This window comes from Mchenga conophoros, linkage group LG15 (assembly GCF_057382185.1).
Source record: "Mchenga conophoros isolate Kocher_MC1m ecotype Shallow Benthic linkage group LG15, M_conophoros_male_GT1.1, whole genome shotgun sequence".
Classification (NCBI taxonomy): Eukaryota; Metazoa; Chordata; class Actinopteri; order Cichliformes; family Cichlidae; genus Mchenga; species Mchenga conophoros.
In genome coordinates, this window is record NC_140540.1 from 41,419,749 (window position 1) to 41,441,175 (window position 21,427).

The 21,427-nt window shown below is 39.9% G+C and overlaps 1 protein-coding gene across 4 annotated transcripts in view; it reads right to left on the reverse strand.

Annotated features, from left to right (window-relative positions):
• Window positions 1-21,427, reverse strand: part of ptprfa (protein tyrosine phosphatase receptor type Fa) — a 356,286-nt gene that overhangs the window by 275,238 nt on the left and 59,621 nt on the right. The window contains exon 3 of one of the 4 annotated variants that reach the window (XM_085246465.1): window positions 18,855-18,945. The exons of the other annotated variants lie outside the window; for them this stretch is intronic. The gene's annotated coding sequence lies outside the window, so the exon portion shown is untranslated. The remainder of the gene's footprint in view (window positions 1-18,854; window positions 18,946-21,427) is intronic. 4 annotated transcript variants of the gene reach the window in all.

Consider the following 21,427-nt stretch of genomic DNA (forward strand, 5'->3'; position numbering starts at 1 on the left):
TGGGCATCCTCTGCACACGGCCATAAACAACCAGAAGAGTCTGTTCAGTGACAGGTTGCTTCTCCCCAAGACAAGAACTAACAGACTTAAAAACTCCTTTGTCCCACACGCCATCAGACTGTTTAACTCCTCCCTGGAGGGGAGAGGGAGGGGAAACAGGAGGACAAAGGAGGGGGGGACAACTAAGCTGTAGTGCCTCTGCACCTCACTGTACAATACCTTGTGCAATACTTTTTGTAAATAGTCAACAGTGCAATAGACTCAATACTTGAAATGTGCAATTCACTTGTATTTTTATTTTTTATTCCTATTTATTCTATTTATCCCCTTTGTATATTTTATTTATATTTGTCTCTGTATTTATATATATATGTGTGTGTGTGTGTGTGTGTGTGTGTGTGTGTGTGTATATATATATATATATAACAGTTCTGTAACTGTAACTTCGGTCGTTGCTGTGCTTTTTTTGGAAGTCGAATTTCCCAGAGGAACCCACCCGAGGGATTAATAAAGTTCTATCTTATCTTATCTTATCTTATCTTAAATCGACACATCTCTACGGCAGAGACCTGCCATTGTTCTACTTTTGAGGGGAAATGTGTGAAGATTTAATTTGGCAAAATACAGACTGACTCAAGACTGTTTTTTCTCTTTTTTGTCACAGCTGATTGACGTAAGACTAAAAAGAACAAGGGTTCGGCGGCTCCTTTAAAGAAGGAGCTCATTATGAACCCGATAGGCTTTACCAAACCCAGAACAATCCCTTTAAAGATTTCCTTTACATCTGAATCTGAGAGTCTCCTTGATGAGCAACAGACGCTGCCGGGAGTCTGTAACTGGCCTCTAAAGGACGCCTAGACCCATAACCGACTGCTCGACAGTGAAAGAATTCCTTCAGGCTGCCATAATGACAGAAACCTCAAAGCAGAATATTTGCATCTCTTATTTATAACCAGTTTGGGATCATTTCCCATTGCAAGTCATACATTTCTCGAATATTTTCTCTTTACATCCCAAAAATTAACTAAGCAACAAATTATATTTAAATTGTTGCTCCACAAAAGCAAAAGCGAGAGAGATTAAGTCCCACACAGGCCCTGCTATAGATGAAACCCTAAATAACTGAGGCGGGAAAATGAAATGATAATAAATTCTGCCTATTTTGATGTGAGCCTCAGAAGCCTGTGGTAGAGGGAAGGGACTTAAAGTCCTTCATCAAAGACGCAAAGAGTGCAGCGAAATAGTTCAATACATGCTGTTAACTGTAACTGGTATAAGGTTTCAGATCAAGCTCACACAGGTGAACGGACATGTGTGCATGCATATCGTTTCGTTGGCATCTTTAGTTGTTGTTTCATGTTTGACCAACATCTCCCGGAGCTCCAAATGAAGGATTCATCACAAAGACAAGAGCACACAGAGCTTTGACACTAATCAATTAATACAACCTCACACAATAACCCTGCTAACAAGCTCAAAAGCGGAGCACAAGCTACACAAAAGTAGGATTAGTTCTATTAGCACAGGAATCTCAGAGGCAATTAACCTGCCGCAAGCAAAGCCCCGTCTCAGATTCCAGCGTGAGGCACCAAACGGCAGAGCAGGAGGAGGATGATAGTGAGGCCAAGTGACGAAGGACGAGGGGTGGGGGTGCTTTTGGAAAGCTCACCATGCCGGGGTAGAAAGAAAAAGGCGATTGGTTGTAGAAAGCAGTGATGAGATAGTGACCTATACCAACGACTACCACTGAACATACAAGCCAGAATAGACGACAGAAATGGAAGTTTACTTTTCCTCTGCTGCACCTTTCATTTCCCACGATTTCTGCTTTTCTCTCAACACCGCTGCCACTGAGAGAATGACCACAACTCACAAAGCCAACACACAAAGTTCTCATTCACACTTTTAAGAGCCTCACTGATGTTCCAGGAAACAGTATAAGGCTGCGTCCTCACAAATAATGTGCTAAGGAACAGCATAGGAAGGAATAATAAAGGGAGGTGGGGGGAGGGCATGTACCCAAAGCTGGACGTGGAGTACACTTACTCAAATAATTTACTGAAGAACTTTATGTAACATGATTCAAGTGAAAACTGTCAAAGGGTCCAAAACAGAACAAACCCAGGATCATGGCAGTGATGTCATCTTATCCTGCGATACTTTAAACGTAAATATGATGCTTTATATTCACTATGACTTAGTGTAGTACAACTCTGCATAATAACTGTTTTCCTCAAGTATCTTTTAATTATTTAAGCAGTCTTTCACTTAAATACTTGACATTCAGTCAAGAGTTTATATATTACTTTTTTTGTTTCACACTGTGTTTACTTCTGATAAATATTCTAATTTCTTAAACCCTTGAAACATGAGAGATTATCTAGATCTTTGAACAAAGGAGCAAAATGTTTCTCACATAACAGAAGTGTTTAGTTTAATGTTAAGTATTGAAAATTAACAATTATTTTGGAGCAGATTAGGATGTTTAGTTTAAAAAAAAGAGTTGCATTAATATGTAGCACAGCTAGTCTTAAGCAAATCATGGTCTCGTTAAACTAACGACAGGGGCTGCATAAGACGCTGGGATTAGCGCCTGGGACGGTGTGGTGGAAAGTCAAAATATGAAATTTCAGCATTCCCTAAAGGTCGGTCGGCTCTCTGGTGGATATTAGACAACCTGTTGGTAGGGATTTGTTCATGTCACTCCAGGGAAGCTGCCTTATTTCTCACCTTGTTTGATGTTTTTTTTCTTAATAAGATGCATGAAAATGAAGAAAACATGTTGCAACTGTTCAGAAACTAAATAATTCATAAGCAAAATGATGGCTAAGCTTTATTTATTTTTTTATTTCATATAAAGTAAGCTGAACAATGAAAATCCACCTCGTCACCGTATTAGTAGTGACATATATACACCTACGTGGGTCGTCTGAATCACTAAAGCGTACACATCGTGGTGGTGATGGCGTCTTTTGGAGCAATTTCAATGCAATTTTCTGGTAATTTTAATTAATTAATTAATTAATTAACAGACAAAGAAAAAGCAGTCTATGCATTATTTTTGGTAAGTGACAGTCTGTTATTTTATTTGCATGGTACATAGCACTGAGTATTTGAAAAAGCTATGTTTAGATTTGTCCACTAAAAACCAAGAAAAGTCTATTTAAAAAATGCAAACACTAAAGAAAATACTGAGCAGCTGACTGAATAAAGTCAAATATGAGAAGCAATATAATTATGAGGAAAACATTTTCTGTGTCAGGTGCAAGGTGTGTGAGCTGCTGTGAGCTTGTAAGGTACAACTTCAAATATCAAGTCTATCAAAATAAAACGGATTCAACATGAATATAAAACATGGAAAGGTCTGCTTTGTTGGCTTTACATGAATACAGTTTGGACAGGGTAAGCCTAACAGACATGAATCCTTATTCTCAGACTTTTGGAGATCAAAACTGGCAAAAATGAGTTTGTCGTGACTCATTTTTAATGTTTTTTTTACCACTCAGGTCTTGGAACTGGTTTACCTGCAATGCCTTGTTAAATCTCTTGGATGCAACGTGAATCTGTGGATTGTTAATTTTCTCTAAGAAACTTTGACTTTGTGTGAGAAATTACTTAGAAACTACTAAATAAGCCGAATCTTAAATTCATTATTGGAAGGCTTTAATGATGTGTTACTCGTGGAGTGAAACAAGAAGGAAGAATTCATCAAACAGCAGTAAACAGACCTCTTTAGGTCTCTGCACTAAATCACAGCCCAATCTTAAGTTTCACTTCTGCAGGCAAAGTGAAGTCTTCGATATAGACTCTCTGTTTGTTCATTCTTCCCTCTTTGTCCTCCTTCTTTGCCATTTGTGTGAGTGTGCACAAGTGTGTGTACGAGCGCAGACCCTTGTGTGAGGTAAACTCATCAGGGTCTTTTGTTGTTAAGTGCAATCCATGAATGCTGCAATTCAGCCAGTGAGAAGATGATGTTCCAAAAGACTCTAAATAGATATCTGAGAGGCACTTTTGAAGTTATAATGACGAAAAGAAGTCTCCAAAGACACGAGAGCAGGTGGCCTCGTTCAGCATTAAAACTTCACAACTTGCTGAACAGCAAGTGCTTACCTGCATTAGGCTCCATGGAGAAAACAAAGAGTATCCTGGGCTGAATTAGTGTTGGCAGTCTTCAGCGATGTGCCTCAGAAGTGACAGAACAATTCCCCTACAAAGCCCATAAAGGATTTCTCCTCCAAGCTGCTGGAGCAATGAGCCCGGGCTGCAGCAGCGTGATTGATCTGATCGCAGATTACCTCCTTGTGGCTGGTAGCGCGGGTTCAGAGCTGTGGATCTCTCCTGGGAGGGAGAGCTAGTGGACAGCCTGCAGCTCTGTGCGCAGAACTAGTCAGCCAGCAGCCTGTGTGTGGAGCATGATGTCACAGGTGTTAGGTTTCAGGGGAGGTTTGTGGAGGCCGAGAGGCGGGCTCTGTTCTGCTGGGAAGCTGTGCTTTGGGTTTAACCCAAGGAAGGTGAGACAGGCTCCTCCCTCTTACTTTACCTGTTGTTAGCGGAGAAGAGCAACAGAAAACAGAGCTCCAATCTGCAAACCCCATTTCTGATATACTTGTATCATAATACAACAATATGCTAAATCACATTATGTAATGTCATTGCAAGGACAGTTAAATTAAACTTCAGCAACACTATCAGTAGATATAATGTCTCATTCCATTCTTAAAATATTCAGATATGTCAAATATCTTCTGTTCAGCCAACTCTGATACTATGAAACTTTGAATCATATGTATACAAAAGAAGCTGTTGTAAAAATTAGTTTGAGAAACACAGATTTTTGGGTTCAGGTCTTCCTCGTTTTGTTGTTGCTACTTTGTTGTGTTTGCTGACTGAGCTTGTGTGATCACACCTTGCAGTCTTTTGGGGTTTTTCTTGTTTTGCTGTATTCTGCATTTCTCTCCTCTCCTTCATACAAAAAGCAAAAACTTTTGTGATTATATTTCATCAGCTCATTGTGCTGCACAGCCAGAGCAGCAGCTGGTCCTGGGAACATTTTTACTCATTACATATTCCCATTTCAGATCTTTGGGGTTTTGCTACATCGTTTCACTTTTGTTTCTGACTAAAACATTTCTCCATGACTTTCAGAAAAAAGTCTTTATTTGCTGCAGGGTCTGTAGTCTTTGGTCACAGTGATCACTTGTCAGAAACTTATAAGGGAATAAACTGAGCTTTTAAATAAATCTGTAAGTGAGCATCCAGTGACTTTGACTCCTTTTCACAAAATAAAACAGGTTGTTTTGCACTCGCTTATCAAACAAAGCTTTATATCAATCAGAAACCACCAACTATGAGTCATCTAACACTTCTCTGAAAATATTTCTATAAATGCCCAAATAAGCTTCCAAACTTTTGTTAGTGAACACATTGGACATCAAATACACACTGAGGCGATCGCTGAATGAAAATTAATTTTAAAAAAGTTTTTGTCTTCCAAATAACTCCACGCTCCACGGCCGTGGAGCGTGTGAGCAGCTTCAAGTTCCTGGGAGTCCACATCTCCGAGGATCTCACCTGGACGACCAACTGCTCCAAGCTGGTCAAGAAGGCTCACCAGCGCCTCTTCTTCTTGAGGACTCTGAGGAAGAACCACCTGTCCTCAGACATCCTGGTGAACTTCTATCGCTGCACCATCGAGAGCATCCTGACCAACTGTATAACAGTCTGGTACGGGAACTGCTCTGCCTCGGACCGGAAGGCGTTGCAGAGGGTCGTGAAAACTGCCCAGCGCATCGCCGGAGCACCACTTCCTGCCATAAAGGACATCTACAGGAAGCGGTGTCTGAAAAGGGCTGGGAAAATCATCAAAGACCCCAGTCACCCATTACATGGACTCTTCACCCTCCTGCCCTCTGGGAGGCGCTACAGGAGCCTCCGGACTAAGACCACCAGGTACCGGAACAGCTTCTTCCCCACAGCTGTCAGACTCCTGAACTCTGCCTCCTGACATCTGACCCACGTTAAACTCATGGACTGAACATACACACACCCACAATGGACAACTGTACCCTCAAACACAATAATAACATGGACTGAACCACCACTCACAACCACCAGCACTTTATATACCTCTGTAGAAACTATCCACATATCTCACTGATCTTAACTGCACTACTGTATAGCTCTGTGTAAATAATCATTCTGTACATTCGATAATCTTTAATCCTACAACTGTTTACAACTTGCATAGTTCCCATTTCTGTATAGCTGTATATCTCAGATTCTGTAAAGTTATTTATTTCATATTCTGTATAGTTTTTCATATTTATATCCTGTTCATATCCTGTACATAGCTTGTACTCACTACAGCCTGTACATACTTATAGTTATAGAATATTCACAACATACTTCATACCGTGTACATTATAACATACCATAATAGACCCATTTCTGTAATATACTCACATATCTATATTATTGCTAATATATATTGTAATATATTTATATCACGGCTAAAGCACTTCTGGATGGATGCAAACTGCATTCCGTTGCCCTGTACCTGTGCATGTGCAATGACAATAAAGTTGAATTCTATTCTATTCTATTCAATAATCATCCAACAAAATTTTCTTCAAACTGCTTCATTATTTCTCGAGTCTCATGTAAACAAAGAAAACGAGCACAGTCCTTCCTCTGCAGTTATACACAGAAACCTGTTTAGCTGACAGCTCAGGTCAATGAACGTGTGAAACCCTGAGAAATCCAAAGTAACTGCAGTCAATACAAATCTTATGTAGGTCCATAGTGTGGTAAGACTTGGCCTAAGCGGCTAAAGAAGGGCAGGAGACTGATGCTGTAGCGAGTGATTTATTCAGCATTTTTGTGACCAAACAATATTTACAAAAATAAATAAGAAACTCAACTCCATAGTTAACTCGGTTCAAATAAACACAACTGAACTTAGATCAACAGAAGTTACAGTCACATGCACACAGCTACACTGACCTGGTCCTTCAAACACCTGCGTTCTTCTGCTTAAACAGTCCAAACCAAACACCCTGGACTGCTCCATTAGGTAGGTAAGGCAAACATTTCCCTACTTACTGAAACTCTTTCCTAGCAATAAAACTCTACAGTGTCATCAATACATATTACAGCAATAACTCTATTTCTCTATAAACACACTTTAAAATCAACTTTATTAAATTACAAGGATTCTCCCCCTTCTTCACCTGTGACCTCAGACTAACTAGGAAACTCTAAATACAGGAAGTGAAGCTACGTTTCCTCCTTTTGTTCCTGGGACACAGGTAGGTAAGGTGAGTTCAAACTAGACAATTAACAGTTGAAATAAATAGCATGCTTGATTTAAACCAAGATTATGTTACATAATCTGTAAAAGTGCAAAGCATAAACAAACCCAGTACATGCTTGCTTGCTACAGAATGAGATATGTCTAACTCAAAATAAGAATGTTAATGTGGACAAATGGTGTTTCCACCCACTTTGTCACACTTTTGGACAACAACAAATCTTTTGTATTTTTGCCACATCGTTTCATTGTTTGATAAAAATGTCAAACTTTTGCTTTGATTTTAGGGTTTTAACAAACGCACATTTACATCTGAAAATGGGGCACTATGTATAAATGTGTCTGTAATTCCTAAACAGGTAATGAAATGCTTTTGTGAAAGCCTCTGAATAAAGACAAAAGCATGCAGTCCAATCACATGTTGACTGATTTAAAACTCGTAGTGTTGGTGTAGAAAACATGCCATTGTCCAAAAACTTATGGACATAACTGTAGATAAAGACTCAATTCTACTGTGACAAAACCAGCTGTTTTAAGCAAATATGACCAACACAAGTTCAGCCCTGTGAAGTAGATTGATATCAATCAGAAATATAATAACAAAATTCAGAAGTGATCAAGAGGCAAAGTTTCTACCAAGAGTAGAAATAGTAGAAAATCCATAATCTGGTGTGGAAAAGAAATTCGACACATAAAGGCAGAGAGACGGAGACAAGTCGCTACAGCCAACATACTGTACAAGTTTCCGCTTGATTCACAAACCCTCAGATGGTATCACCTGTCGGTCCATTTTCCCCACAGTTTGATGTGTTTAAGCCTCACCAAAGAACCACTGGTTCAATGTTTTTTAAAGGGACTTAAAACTTTTGATTACAGAAGAGTGATTTATCACAGCAGGACCTGGTTCAATGCAAGAAAGTCAATGGCATTAAATCCATGAACAAAGAACATCTCTCTTTACCTGTGCTGCTGCTCTGATGGGGGTATCCATTTTGACTTAACATCACAGAGCAGATTTTCAGAAGCCTGCAGGCTCATGTTTCTCGTAAAGATTTATCATTTCAGCAAAATGAACTCCAGTAATTTCACAAGGTCAAAAGCCACATCAAACAAGCTGTAGTTCCCCTTAAAAGTGAGTGGCCACCTGGTAGAGTTCCTTTCCCTTATTTGAGTTACAACAAAGTCACCCGGCATCTGTGATTACTGACGTGAGCTGCCTCTTAATGACCCTCTGAAATCATAGATTCAGAAGCAGGATGTGTCAGGCTGAAATACAATAATACAATAATCCTCAAACTTTAAAATGTTGGTTTGCAAAAGTCTGGAGGAAATGTTGAGGCTTACTCAGCTACTGAGCAGCAGGGTGCAATGCATCACTTTTCTCCTTCGGGAAAAAGCTCCAACACCAACTTTAGGGGTGGGCTGTTCATATGAAACCTCTGACTGAATGCCCAAAACACACATGCACCACCTCTGCAGTCAGCAGGTGGGGTCAGTTCAGAAAGCAATCATTGTGGACTTCCAGTGGGATCATTGGTGGGAGAAAAAGTGTTTGCTGGGTTGAAAGGTGCATCCAGAGACTGTATGGGTGCTTGACACAGACAACAATACCTACAAGTTTTTCATAACACTATGTACTACAGTGAAAAACAGGACTACACCTTTATTTACTTGTTTATTTATCACGCTGAATTAAAAGGCTCGAGTACTGTGTGACATAGTAAACTGTCAATATCTAGATGGATATTAAAGATAACAGAGAAAAATGGTAGACTGCTGACAAAACAGCTGGTTAGACTTAACATCATCATAAAAATGTTTGTTGAGCCTGCACCTCTTAAACGTCCCTGTTTTATTAAAACAGATGTGGGAGAAGCTGATGTTCCCTCCACATCATCAAGGCTTTCCTTACAAATGTGCTGAAGGAGTTAATAAAGATTTCTTACATCACACATATTGAGTAAAGTGGTTAATCAGAGAAAACGTATATGCTACAATGAAATCACCATCAGACTGCTTGTTAACTTGCTAGTGCTGGCTTTGTTTACACACATCACTCAGATGTCAACAGATCCCAGAGTGGAAAAGGACCGACAGCAGCAGCTTGTCTTACATGCTGGTCTCCTATCAGTGTCATCACAGAGCAGAGGTTTATCCACAATGTGCAAATAATCAGAAAAAGCTGTTGGCCTCATAGCTCGACAAGATCAAGCCATTGTTAGTGAGACAGACAAGCCAACGACACTGAGGGACACAACAGCTTTCACTGGAACTGAAGGCATGTATAATTAAGCCTGCTTCCTGAGACAACAGCTAACTGCAGCTGCAAGATGGGAGTAATTGAAAGGATGGCACAAAGAGAAACTTGTGACACAGATCACTCTTTGAAATAAGAGTAGACAGATTTGTTGCTATGATGCCAGGTCTCTCTTGGAAATGAGATTTTTAATCTCAATGAGATTTTTTACCTGGATAAATAAAGGACTAATAAAATTACTTTCTCTTTGTTTGAGTATTATGGCTATTTATAGATTTAACTGATCAAGCAGGGCCTGCCTTGCTTGCCCTGACAGGCTGCCACTGGTAGTAAGTAACATGTGTGATAGTTTGCATCTGGTTCAATAATAATAATAATAATAATAATGGATACTTTATTGATCCCCATGGGGAAATTATTTGTTTTTCTCTGCATTTGACCCATTCACTCAGTGAAGCAGTGGGCAGCCCACTAAGCAGGCGCCCGGGGAGCAGTGTGTAGGGACGGTACCTTGCTCAGGGGTACCTCAGGGTAGCCGTTAAGTGGATTCGAACCGCCGACCTTCCGATCATGGGGCGACCACTTTACCTACTGAGCTATCCCTGCCCAATACTGCTGCATGCGGGTGAAGCAGGCCGCCAGCTCAGGTCAGCTGCAGGTTTGCTGCATGAGAAGAATCTGTCATAATCTCATTTGAAAATGCTGCAAACACCAGCACAGCGAGCATGGCCAGGAATGGTGCGCTCATGAACGATGAGAGATCAAAACCAACATCAAATGGCCATTTCAGGAATTTTAGCCCTTCTGTCTTGGCTCAACAAGCTTTGCCATTTCAAAAAGGCTCTGGCTCACTTGTCTACAATTTTGGCTATATTATAATTATCTCATTCTCGTCCAATCAAAATCAAATGAAGTATCATAACTGAGAAAAAAGCAGCAATGATGCAGCCGTCTTGGTCACACTGTCTGCATCTTTGAACTGTATCCCCTTTATTTCACAGGATAACAGATCTGTTGAATGTGTGCTTGTCAGAATGAGGACGTATTTAAAACAACCTGAATAAACACAACATATACTGATGAAGGATGCTCAAACCTTCAGACTCTGATCACTGAATGATGTTTTTGTAATTGAGCATGAACTTCAATTATCTTCTAATATGTTCTCATCACATCTTTCAAATCATTATTAAAGAGCTGTAATCTATGGCTATTAGATTTTCATTTGGCTCTGCTGCTCTCTATTTTTAGCCTGAGCGCTGTCATTGTGACATGATGGTGCTTAATATAGCCCGTAATATGAATACTATCACACAGGCATCAATGAGATACAGTATAGATCGACTGTCTCCAGGAAGAACGTGACATGGGTATGACATCAAAGCATTTAGGCCTCGGCAAAAACATCAATACACGGACCAATCAATATGAGTTTTGAAAATCCTGATGCAGGCAACCTGCAGGGCTCCATTAAGTGATCCACAGGCTCTGAAAATAAAAGTCAAATGTAATTTTGATTCAAAGGTTTTTAATTCACTAAACACCATGCCATAAAAGTAATGCAGCAAGGCTATCTATCTATCTATATATATATACATATATATATCTATATATTAGGGGTGCAACGATACTCGTATCGATATTGAACCGTTCGATACAGTGCTTTCGGTTCGGTACGCATATGTATCGAACAATACAAATTTTGTAATTTATTTTATCAACTTTCCTTCTGATGATGCTGTCTGTGTTGAGAGCTCAGTGGATCTGTGTTCGACTACTCCGCCTAGGCTGCACTGTCGAGCGCAGATCCACTGACCCTGAAGGTAAGCGCGTCATGGACTAAAGTAAAACAGTATGTCAGATGTGCCACACAATGCTCAATTGGTGGGAGCTAGTGCGTTAGCGCAGTTAGCTCATTAACGTGTTGGCCGTCCAGCCCCATGCACGGGGTGATCCGCGGTAGCTCGTTAGCGGAGATTTGCCGTTATGGCGTTAATGTCATTTCAACAAGATTAAGGCTGACAGCACTAGTGGGAACAAAATTAATATGACTGCACATTTACTCCGACATCATCCTAGTGCAAAGACAAGTGGAAGCAGACAAAAACAACAAGCATGCATGCTACAAACTTTACCCGAGTCATTTAGACAGCTGTTAGCACAGGATTCTCCTTATGGGGACCTGATATGTTTAATATGCTGCTGAGAATATAGCCCAGAAGAAGTGGATAGTATAGCTTTTATTTTGAAAGAGCCATTTCTCTGTAATAAACTCTCTTTTCCAAAGATGAGGGATTCCTCAACCAGATAGATTTATTATTTTATTACTTTGTTGTTTCAGCAACATTACATTTAAAAACTGTTCTTTTGAGTGAAAATATATATTTATCATTTTAATAAATATATATATATATATCCCTACTCTGTAGGGATATATATATATATATATATATATATATATATATATATATATATATATATATATATATATATATATATATATATATATATATATATCCCTACAGAGTAGGGACCATGGTGTGTTTAAGAACTCTTTAAGGCATGGCTACAAATTACCATCATAGCCGTAGCGTCCTCATTTTGCAATCTGGCACTTGGGATATCTTACTTCACAAAAGCAACACAAAGCTTTGTAGTTTAAGGACTAAACTGGAGTTCACCAAACTGATGGGGATCATCTAACATTCCCTGAACCCATGTCCTTTAGACGCCATGTAAAATTATGTGAGAAATCACCATACCTCACTTTTATGAGTCATTAGAATTTCCCATCATAAGCTGTTTTCACATTCGCAGTGCACTCTGAACTTTTCTATACGTTTGTGTTTCACGTGCACCATTGCCCAGTGGTGCATGTGAAACACGAATATCCAACGCAGTCAATAAAAGGTCTTTAACTTCTCCATTCCCAAAACCATGTGATTGCATTTGTGCAGATGTGAGAACTGTGCTGGAAATAATTTGATTTGATTTGAGAGCTTGACCCATGTCCTGGCTCCTGTACGCTCCACTCACCTACACCAATGCGCTACAGGTGAGAGAGGATATGTTGGGGCAATGCCCCACCTTGATTTAACAAAGGCTGCATTTTCTCTTGAGTTTCTGAGAGCACTTTAGCAGTGGAAAACATCACCCTGTCATTTTTTACTATCAACCTGTCGTCATATTTCTGTGACAGAGCCGCTAAAATATCTGTATTAATACAAACAGCAGCAGAGAAATTGCCACAATACTGACAGGCATGGATGAAATGGACACACTTGCACACTGACATATTGTTTGGCATGAGAAATGTTAACTGCTTCTAGCAACCATGACTTCACCAGAAACTGAAAACGACACTGGCTGCAGAGATACTTTACTCAATACTACTGCTTTGATAAATGGAAAATAACACCCCATTGAAACCTGATGTCAGGCTACATTAATGTGAAACAGAAACACCATCATAATTCAGTCTATGAGAGCAGCTCCAGTGATAAACACAATGTAACAGTTTTCCTGTTTGATATTAAAGGTTTTCTACAGAATGCAGCGGTCTCTCTGCGTGGATGAGTGCAGCATCATTTTCTGCTTTCTGTTGGTGACAGTTAATGCCGGGAAGGTATTCTGCAGTGTGGACACACTAACGGTAATCAGTGTGGTTGTGTTGCCTCGTGAGATTAGCAAAGTCACAGAGTGGAGATTTATGCCTGGGCAGCGTGATGCCATTATCCTCCACAGAATGCATTAACATTTTCTTTCTCTAATTACAAATACAGCCTCTGTTCATCAGCGGATAATTAAAGGTCTGTCTAAAGGTTTCCTGCTGGCTCTGACAGTCACACACAATGCTCTGTGAGCTGTTGCTCAATCTGAGAAGACTTCACAATCTGTCCAATCAAACCTTCCTTCACTTTGAAACAGTTTGCTTCCCACGGTTCCACAAGAGCTGGAGAACACACAATGAACAGAAATGAAATACTAAAAACGAGCACTCATCTCTTTTTTACTCCCTCACACAGGAAGATAGTAGCAGATAGCACACAGGATCTACTTTGGTCTTTGTCTTAAGACAAGCACTGGTAATATGCAGCCATGCATATGCCTTCACTTGGTATTGAAGTCCAAAGTCATCCTACAGACTACCATCCATGCAGACACACTCTCCCCTGCCACCACCTTGCAGACTCTTCTCGTTCAGGTTCAACTTTGTGCATAAGATAACTGTTTGCACCTTTGTCCACACTTATACTCTACGTTCCTTACTCTTCTTAAACAATGTGTCCACCACATAATTTAAGATGAAGTATGTGATCAATACATGCTTCCATGCCTTTGCCTTCCTTTAGAGCAAATCCACTAACATCTGTCCATCCGCATTTCTCTCCTTAACTTCATACCTATGTAACACCTCCTCTTCATCACCTCTGTTCTCTTAACCTACATGTGCACTGAAGCTTGTTCTCTCCACCCCCCGGGAACACTCTCTACCACTTCACCCAACAAACATCAACATTTCTTGGACATCCAACCTGTGAGGCATGTGCACTTACATCATTCAACATCGCACCCTTGATTTCCTTCGCATCTTCTTAATAATAAAGAACCTTTGTATCATGTTTACTGTGTCATATCTATGGTGTGGTTTCATAATCAAGACTGTTCGTGAAACGAAGAGCATAAGGTTTAGATAAGTGTTCAACCCTGTAAAATGATTTTTCTTCTTTGTTTTCTTTTAATTAACATTTAATATGCGCAAACAGCGTAAAGGTTTTAATTCTACAGCTGGACTGCATCTCTTCTATATCACTGCAGGATCATCTTTTAGTTTTGCTCAGGTTCACACATCATACCAGTCAGCTATTGGACCAGGATTAGCATCAAAAATAGTTAAGATATCACAAATCTTCGGGTATGTTCAATTTGAAAACAGCATGTTTCCAGGTTGAATTACACATTTTCTAGAAACATATTGGTGGGTGTGTCACAGATGTTACACAATCAGCAGAAATGTGTGTATAAACCCAGCTACATTAAAAGGCAGAGCACAGCTGCCATAGCATGAATCTTCATTTCACGTCTTTCAACTCAAATAAACGTTTTGCTCCTTTTTGTCATGGCTGAACATCCTGCCAGGCAAAATGGCTTTAACCGAAATTCAAGTTAAGCGCTGCGAAACTTTCTCCTTTCAGCAGATGAACTGAAGTGTCACACTCTGAATGTATTCGGCACAGTGAAGCTCCAACATCTAACAGAAGCAAAAACGATCAAAACACATTGTTGAGTGCCGAGCATTTAAAGGCTTAAATTACAGCAACTGCACGTTTGAGAAGAGTTGTAAATTCTTGTCTCTTGCATGAAAGTTAGACGTGCAACACGTTCAACCTGAACTCTACCGAATTACCTCCAGCTTTGGTTTATAGAAGAATGCACTTGCATTACTTCTAGATATAAACAAAGGGTGTTGAGTTATTTTGGTAGCATCAGGCTTCAGTCAGAGTTCCAACCAGTGTTGCCAACTCCTCAGTAAGGAAAATCGCTATTGGCTGTCCTAAAAGTCGCTAGAAGTCGCTAAATGACGCCATCGCCTAATTTGCATAATTGGTCATGCTAATCTAATTGTAAGCTATGTTGTTGGAGAGAGAAATAACATCGTGGAAGAGACATAACGTGAGTAAAAAATGTCCTAAATGCATTTAGAGTTTATTTAGAGCTACAAATTAAATTTATTTTAGCAATTATTGTTTTTTTTAATGTCACAATTCCAACCCTGCTCCTTTACCCGGGCTTGGACCGGCAAAAGTGACCCGAAATAGGCACTCTGGTGGAGTTACTTTGTGTGTGTGTGTTTATAAGTAGTTTTAAACCTTGTGATCCACAAAACAGCATAAGAGTAAAAGAAGAACTGACTGCGTTACAGCACCCGCTGCTTGTTGAGAGTAAAAGCAATACGCGCTTTCACGTCTTTTTTTAGAAAAAAAGTCACTAAGGGGTCTGAAAACTCACTAAATATAGCGACAAAGTCGCTAAGTTGGCAACACTGGTTCCAACAGATCTTTCATCATAAATAAAACAAAAACAAACTTGAAATTTGTGGTTTAGCTGTGTCAATAATCTCTACGTGTCAAACAAGTCGTTTCATCAGTATGAAACTTTCTGTCCAGTGATTGGTTCCAACTGGACCCAGTTACATTTATTTTCAAAAACTGATTTAATCCTGCAAGCTAATCATTCCCTTCTAGCATGACACAAACAGGTACTTAACATCTCTGTGCTCCACGTCTGTGCATTTTGGGTATTAAAACTTGGAAATCGACATGTCAGCACATGTGAGGGATGATGGAAACCTTGATGTGCAGGGAAGAAGCAGCAGCAGTGTGCTCCAGCGCTAATACTCGCAATCTGAGCCACATGACTGCCACAACAGGCTCCCGTATAATTCTTCTCATGCAGTCAAAAGCACTCCTAATATCCACAGGAATCTAAATGTGTTCATCAGTAGCAATCACCAGCCCCCTCTACAAAACACGCCTGATGATCTATGCTGATGATGTTTTCTAGTGCTTCATAACGCCCACATAGCCCATGGATGTGCCATGCCAGGGGGCCATAATAATGAGGTGATAACAACCCACATGTTTGTTAGAGCTGATGCTGCAGGTTGGCAAAGTCACAGCGAGCTCCACATCTACTCACACCTGTCTAGGCTCTCTGCCCCGACATGAGGGACACGAGGAGCAGCTGCTACAGGAAAGCGTATTCTTTACTGACGTTACTGTACTGATGCTGAAAGCACATCACTGCTTTCAGAGCTGTAACCTATGTGAAGTTATACCTTTAAATAAAATAGGTGTTGTTTTGTTAGCTTGGGATTGATAAGGAAGTCTTTTATTCATGCAAAGGGAGTGTCTGTCAACCAAGTCACTAGCAGAACCGTGACGATTACGATTAGGGCTGAACGATATATCGCATTTGCGATAATATCGCGACATGATCAAGTGCAATTTTCTAACCGCAAAGGCTGCGATTATACTGCAATTATATTATACAATTCATGGGCTGCATCCTCCTGAGGCCGCATTTGTAGACCGATTACGTCACAGCGACGCGCCGAAGGCTGTCCAAATTACTACCATATCCCAGAATTCATAGCGCGGCCCAGCCAAACTCCAGTTTCCAGCAATGGCGGCCGCTACTAAGTTTTAAAATTACTCATACTAATCTTTCTGGGTCACAAAATAAACTTTTAACATATTTTCAGGCGAGAAAGTAGTTGTGTAAACATCAAATATCTGCTCGGTTTATCAAGATATCCCATATTTGCAAAAGTGCTTCGACGTTTTCAGAGGCGTCTGCTACCCACCAGCTCGACAGCTAGCCGGGAGCTCGAGGGTTACTGATGCGGCCGAGAACGGCACAACTCCCGGCACATCATTTTCAGATCACCGCGGAGTTTCGCTGCTCGGGTTAAACGTAATATATAAGTCACTTAGACAACCTAAAAATGTTATTGTTGGGCTTTTTTCAGTGTTTTGTTTGTTCGTGAGTAAATCGGTTTGGCTGAGATTAAAGTTATTAGATTAGATAAAATAAAACTTTATTAATCCCCCGGGTGGGTTCCTCCTTGGTTTTCACACAGCTGACTAAACGTCAAACAGAAAACTTATTAAACAGAAGTATGAGACAGTCGAGAATTTACACCAGTGTCTGGTTATATTTTAGATAGCAAGAAGCAGACGGCCGAGTTTATTAAACTCCACCGAGACAGCGGTGACGCTAATCAGAACTAGACCGTCCAATTTCACGCCTTTAAACTTTAAAGGCGTGTTTGTGTGTGTGTTTATACAATTGCTATTATGTTTGCACTTTATGTGTAATGTTACTGACTGCAGAGATCAGTAAGATGTGTGTATTTTTTATTTATTAGTTTTATTTATTTAATATTATTTTTTAATTGAATGACTGTCTAGTAGTTCACAGATGTTGAAAAACTGAGTGTGGTAAAGCCACTGATTTTGTTTATGTATATTTCTGCAATCTGCACATTGCACTGACTTTCATTTTAATGTTTACACCAGGGTTCCTTGTCAGCACTTTATGCTCAGATGTTTGTAAGCTAAAAATAAACTATTGTGTATGTTCAAATATACTGTTGTGATTGAAGAAGTTAAATAAAAATGTCAGTCATCAATTCATGCATCGCCTCATGTCATCATAACAGAGGTCTGTCTTCCAGGAAAGAACAGTTTAAAATTAATGTAATATAGTATTGGCCATACTATATGATGTATTGCTTGTCTTTGTTTAATAATACAGAAGACAAAGACCTTAAAAAATAATCGCATATCGCATCGCAATCGCAATATTGGGGCAAAAAATCGCAATTAGATTATTTTCCATAATCGTTCAGCCCTAATTACGATTGGGTTTTCTTTTAGCCATGTATACAGTCTAATACATTTTTGCATTAGTTTTCTGCTATGAGATGGCTAGTAGCCAAACCCTAACCCTACACGGGCCACCACCAGGGGGCAAGAAGCTGAAACATGATGCCAAAGTGGAAGTGGCAAAAACTATAATTAAGGCTGCTTCCAAAGTCAAACTCTGTAGACTCCAGTGTTAAAAAAAATGTCTATAGCACTCAAAAGTGTATTTACAAAAAATAGTCTCAACCGCCATAAAAAACCTGAGTGGGCTTGTTGTTTTACCCATTTTTGTGGCTCACATTGACAGTTATCAGGACACTGGCAAACAAACTGGTAGAGCTAAGGTTGGATTTTAGCCTTATTTATAAGACGGTACCTTTAAAATCAAGACTTCTACACACACACACACACACACACACACACATATATATGACTCAGGACAACAGAAAGCGTTTATAGTTTTCTTTTTGAGTCCATTTTAGAATCAGTCTACAGTCGAGCAGGAACGAATTAAGCACCAATCATGAAACAACTAGAGCACAGTCCCACGAGGCTGTTGTCTGCATCAAAGTAAAAGTGCTAGTTTTGCAGCTGATGATCTCAGATTATTGTTCCAAGTGTCTGACAACATTATAGAAGAGATCCCTAGAGAGATACATCTCACATCAAACAGTGTCTCACTCTGATATCTCGCTGGAGGAGCGTTTTTGCAGGAAGACAACAGGGTAAACATGACAGAGAGGAGAACAGGGAGTGGATCTTACTGGGACCTGAATGATTTAAGAAACAAATAATAGCACATTGTTTAATTGTGGCTACAAAATGATGCATCACAGTGGGGGGAAGTTGCACTGACTACCTTTAGGAGATGCACTGAAGTTGGGGGTAGTGACACTCCTCACCGTGCTGCATAAACTGTGGAGTTTGGAACAACTTTGAATGAGAGGATTCTGAAAACAAACAGAAAAAATCCAACTTTAGATTCAGTTTCCCTCGGGAGAAATGCCTAATTAAAAGCAAAGTGCTCTCAGGAAGGCCAAATAAAGCCTGTGTTTGAGTTCTTTCATGATTTTGTTGAACTTCCTGCTAAACATGAAGGTATAACAGGATGAAATCACAAACAATCGCTCAGAAAATAAAACCCTGAACATGTTTGTGTAGATTTTATTTAAGCACTGCTGCACATACAAACTGTATTTCATAAAGAAACAGCTCCACATATTTTTGCTAAATAGTAATCACTCAAAGCCCAAAAGAGGGAATTTAGGATCCAGGTTGAACAAAAAAGAACTTTAATCCTCTGTTTAAACCCCTTTAAATCTTTCCATTCCTTTAAAATAACACGTCGCTGTTACCAAGACAAAAAACTCCTGCCTTCCTTTATTCTTTATCATCCACTTCACTTAAGCTTCACAAGACAACAAATATATTCAGACTTTTCCACTGATGAATACTGAGGTGCATCTTCCATTGCAGAGGACAGAATAAAATAGTCAGAATGTCAGAAACTGATCTGAGAATGCCGAGGTGTTTAAAAAGGAGAATTTCATAGTTTTCAAGTAACATAATTTAGAAATGTGTCTGCTGTGTGAGGTTTGCGCAGCCAAAATATGAGGTAGTTGTTATAGTGGATGCTAATGAGCCACTCAGCTGTTTCACAGCTGATCAGCTTGTTAAGTCTTGAAAAAACGACCCTGTTTCCAGGTCCAAGCGTCTGCTGCACTGGATCAGGCACTCATCCTTTTAACGTGTTGCATTGCTTCATCGCATGTTTTGCTAGACATGAGACCCCAAAAACTATTCAGCTGTCATGTTAGGCTTCTGTTGGTCTTTCATGTCTATCATAGTTTGTATGAACTCATCGTATGACCCACACACCAAATATTTAATGCTTACTCTCAGGTTAGTTAGGATCAGGACTTTTTCACAGCACGTAATCCACAAACCGCACTGCAACATACTGATAGCTGTCCTTGTGTTGAGACTGGGGTTATCTCTCCCACGACTGCTCGGCTGAGGTTTTGTGCATCGTCTCCTGCTGTCATGTGATGGCATTTGTCTCTGCTGATACGGGAATCTCAGAATGTACTTTTATCGAGAGCAATTAAACTCTCCTCCAACATCATGCCTGCAATAATATATTTATGTTAGCCTGCTGATAGCTCTGTAAGTAACATGTCATCAAAACTTTGCTCTTTGATAAAGCTTAGGACTGGATCAGGTGACCCTGAACCTTTTCTGCATAAAAGCCTCGGCTGCTGAGTTTCCATGATGCACTGAGTGTTTCTTAGTGTTTCTTAGTGTGTTTATACACACTTTAAACATTTATAATTAAACTTGTTTTTACCTGTTGAAAGGGAGTTTTTCCTCCCCACTGTCACCAAAAGCTTCCTGATAGGAGGGCGTGTGATCGTTGGGCTTTTCTCTTAGTTATTGTAGGGTCTTTACCTTACAGTATAAGTGCCTTGACGCAAAAGTCTTTGTTACCATTTAAATAAAACTGAATTCATTTAGTGGCGATCGGGGCTCAAGAGTTGGGAGTTCGCCTTGTAATCGGAAGGTTGCCGGTTCGAGCCCCGGCTCGGACACTCTCGGTCGTTGTGTCCTTGGGCAAGACACTTCACCCGTTGCCTACTGGTGGTGGTCAGAGGGCCCGGTGGCGCCAGTGTCCGGCAGCCTCGCCTCTGTCAGTGCGCCCCAGGGTGGCTGTGGCTACAATGTAGCTGCCATCACCAGTGTGTGAATGTGTTCGTGAATGGGTGGATGTAAAGCGCTTTGGGGTCCTTAGGGACTAGTAAAAGCGCTATACAAATACAGGCCATTTACCATTTAAAGTATGTGTGCTTAATATGTCTGGACATTAAACTACCATAGTACCTGAGAGAACAGCTGACTGATCGCTGAAGGTTGAATTGTCCCTTCTGCTTTTGCAAACTGAGCATTTGGACCCAGAAATGGTAAACAGTCACTCTTGACAATGAGATTTAACTGCATTAATAAAGGTGAAATGTGGAAAAAAAAAAAGAATTAAAAAGAATTTAGTAAAGTGAACTTTAAAGCACTTAATTCAAACATACTTCCAACGCTGATATACAAACACAATGTCATTAGTTAAAGTAAAAAGGAAGCAACCATAGACTGTGCATGATAACCACCATGTATTAACAAAGTGAGACACAAAGAACTGAAACTACTGCAGTGAATAAAAACGTGACAAGTAAACAGAACAACAAGAATAACCATAAAGCTAAAATACCCAGAAACTCACACACAAGAAACAAAAACACTTATAACTAAACAATAAAATCAAAAGAGGGACAGACCTCAAAAACATAAAAAGAATAAAAAGGTGGCATGACAGGAAATATAATCCAGAAGTGATAAATCATGAAGATCTCAGGTAATTTCAGATGAAAGAACTCAGGCTAACGT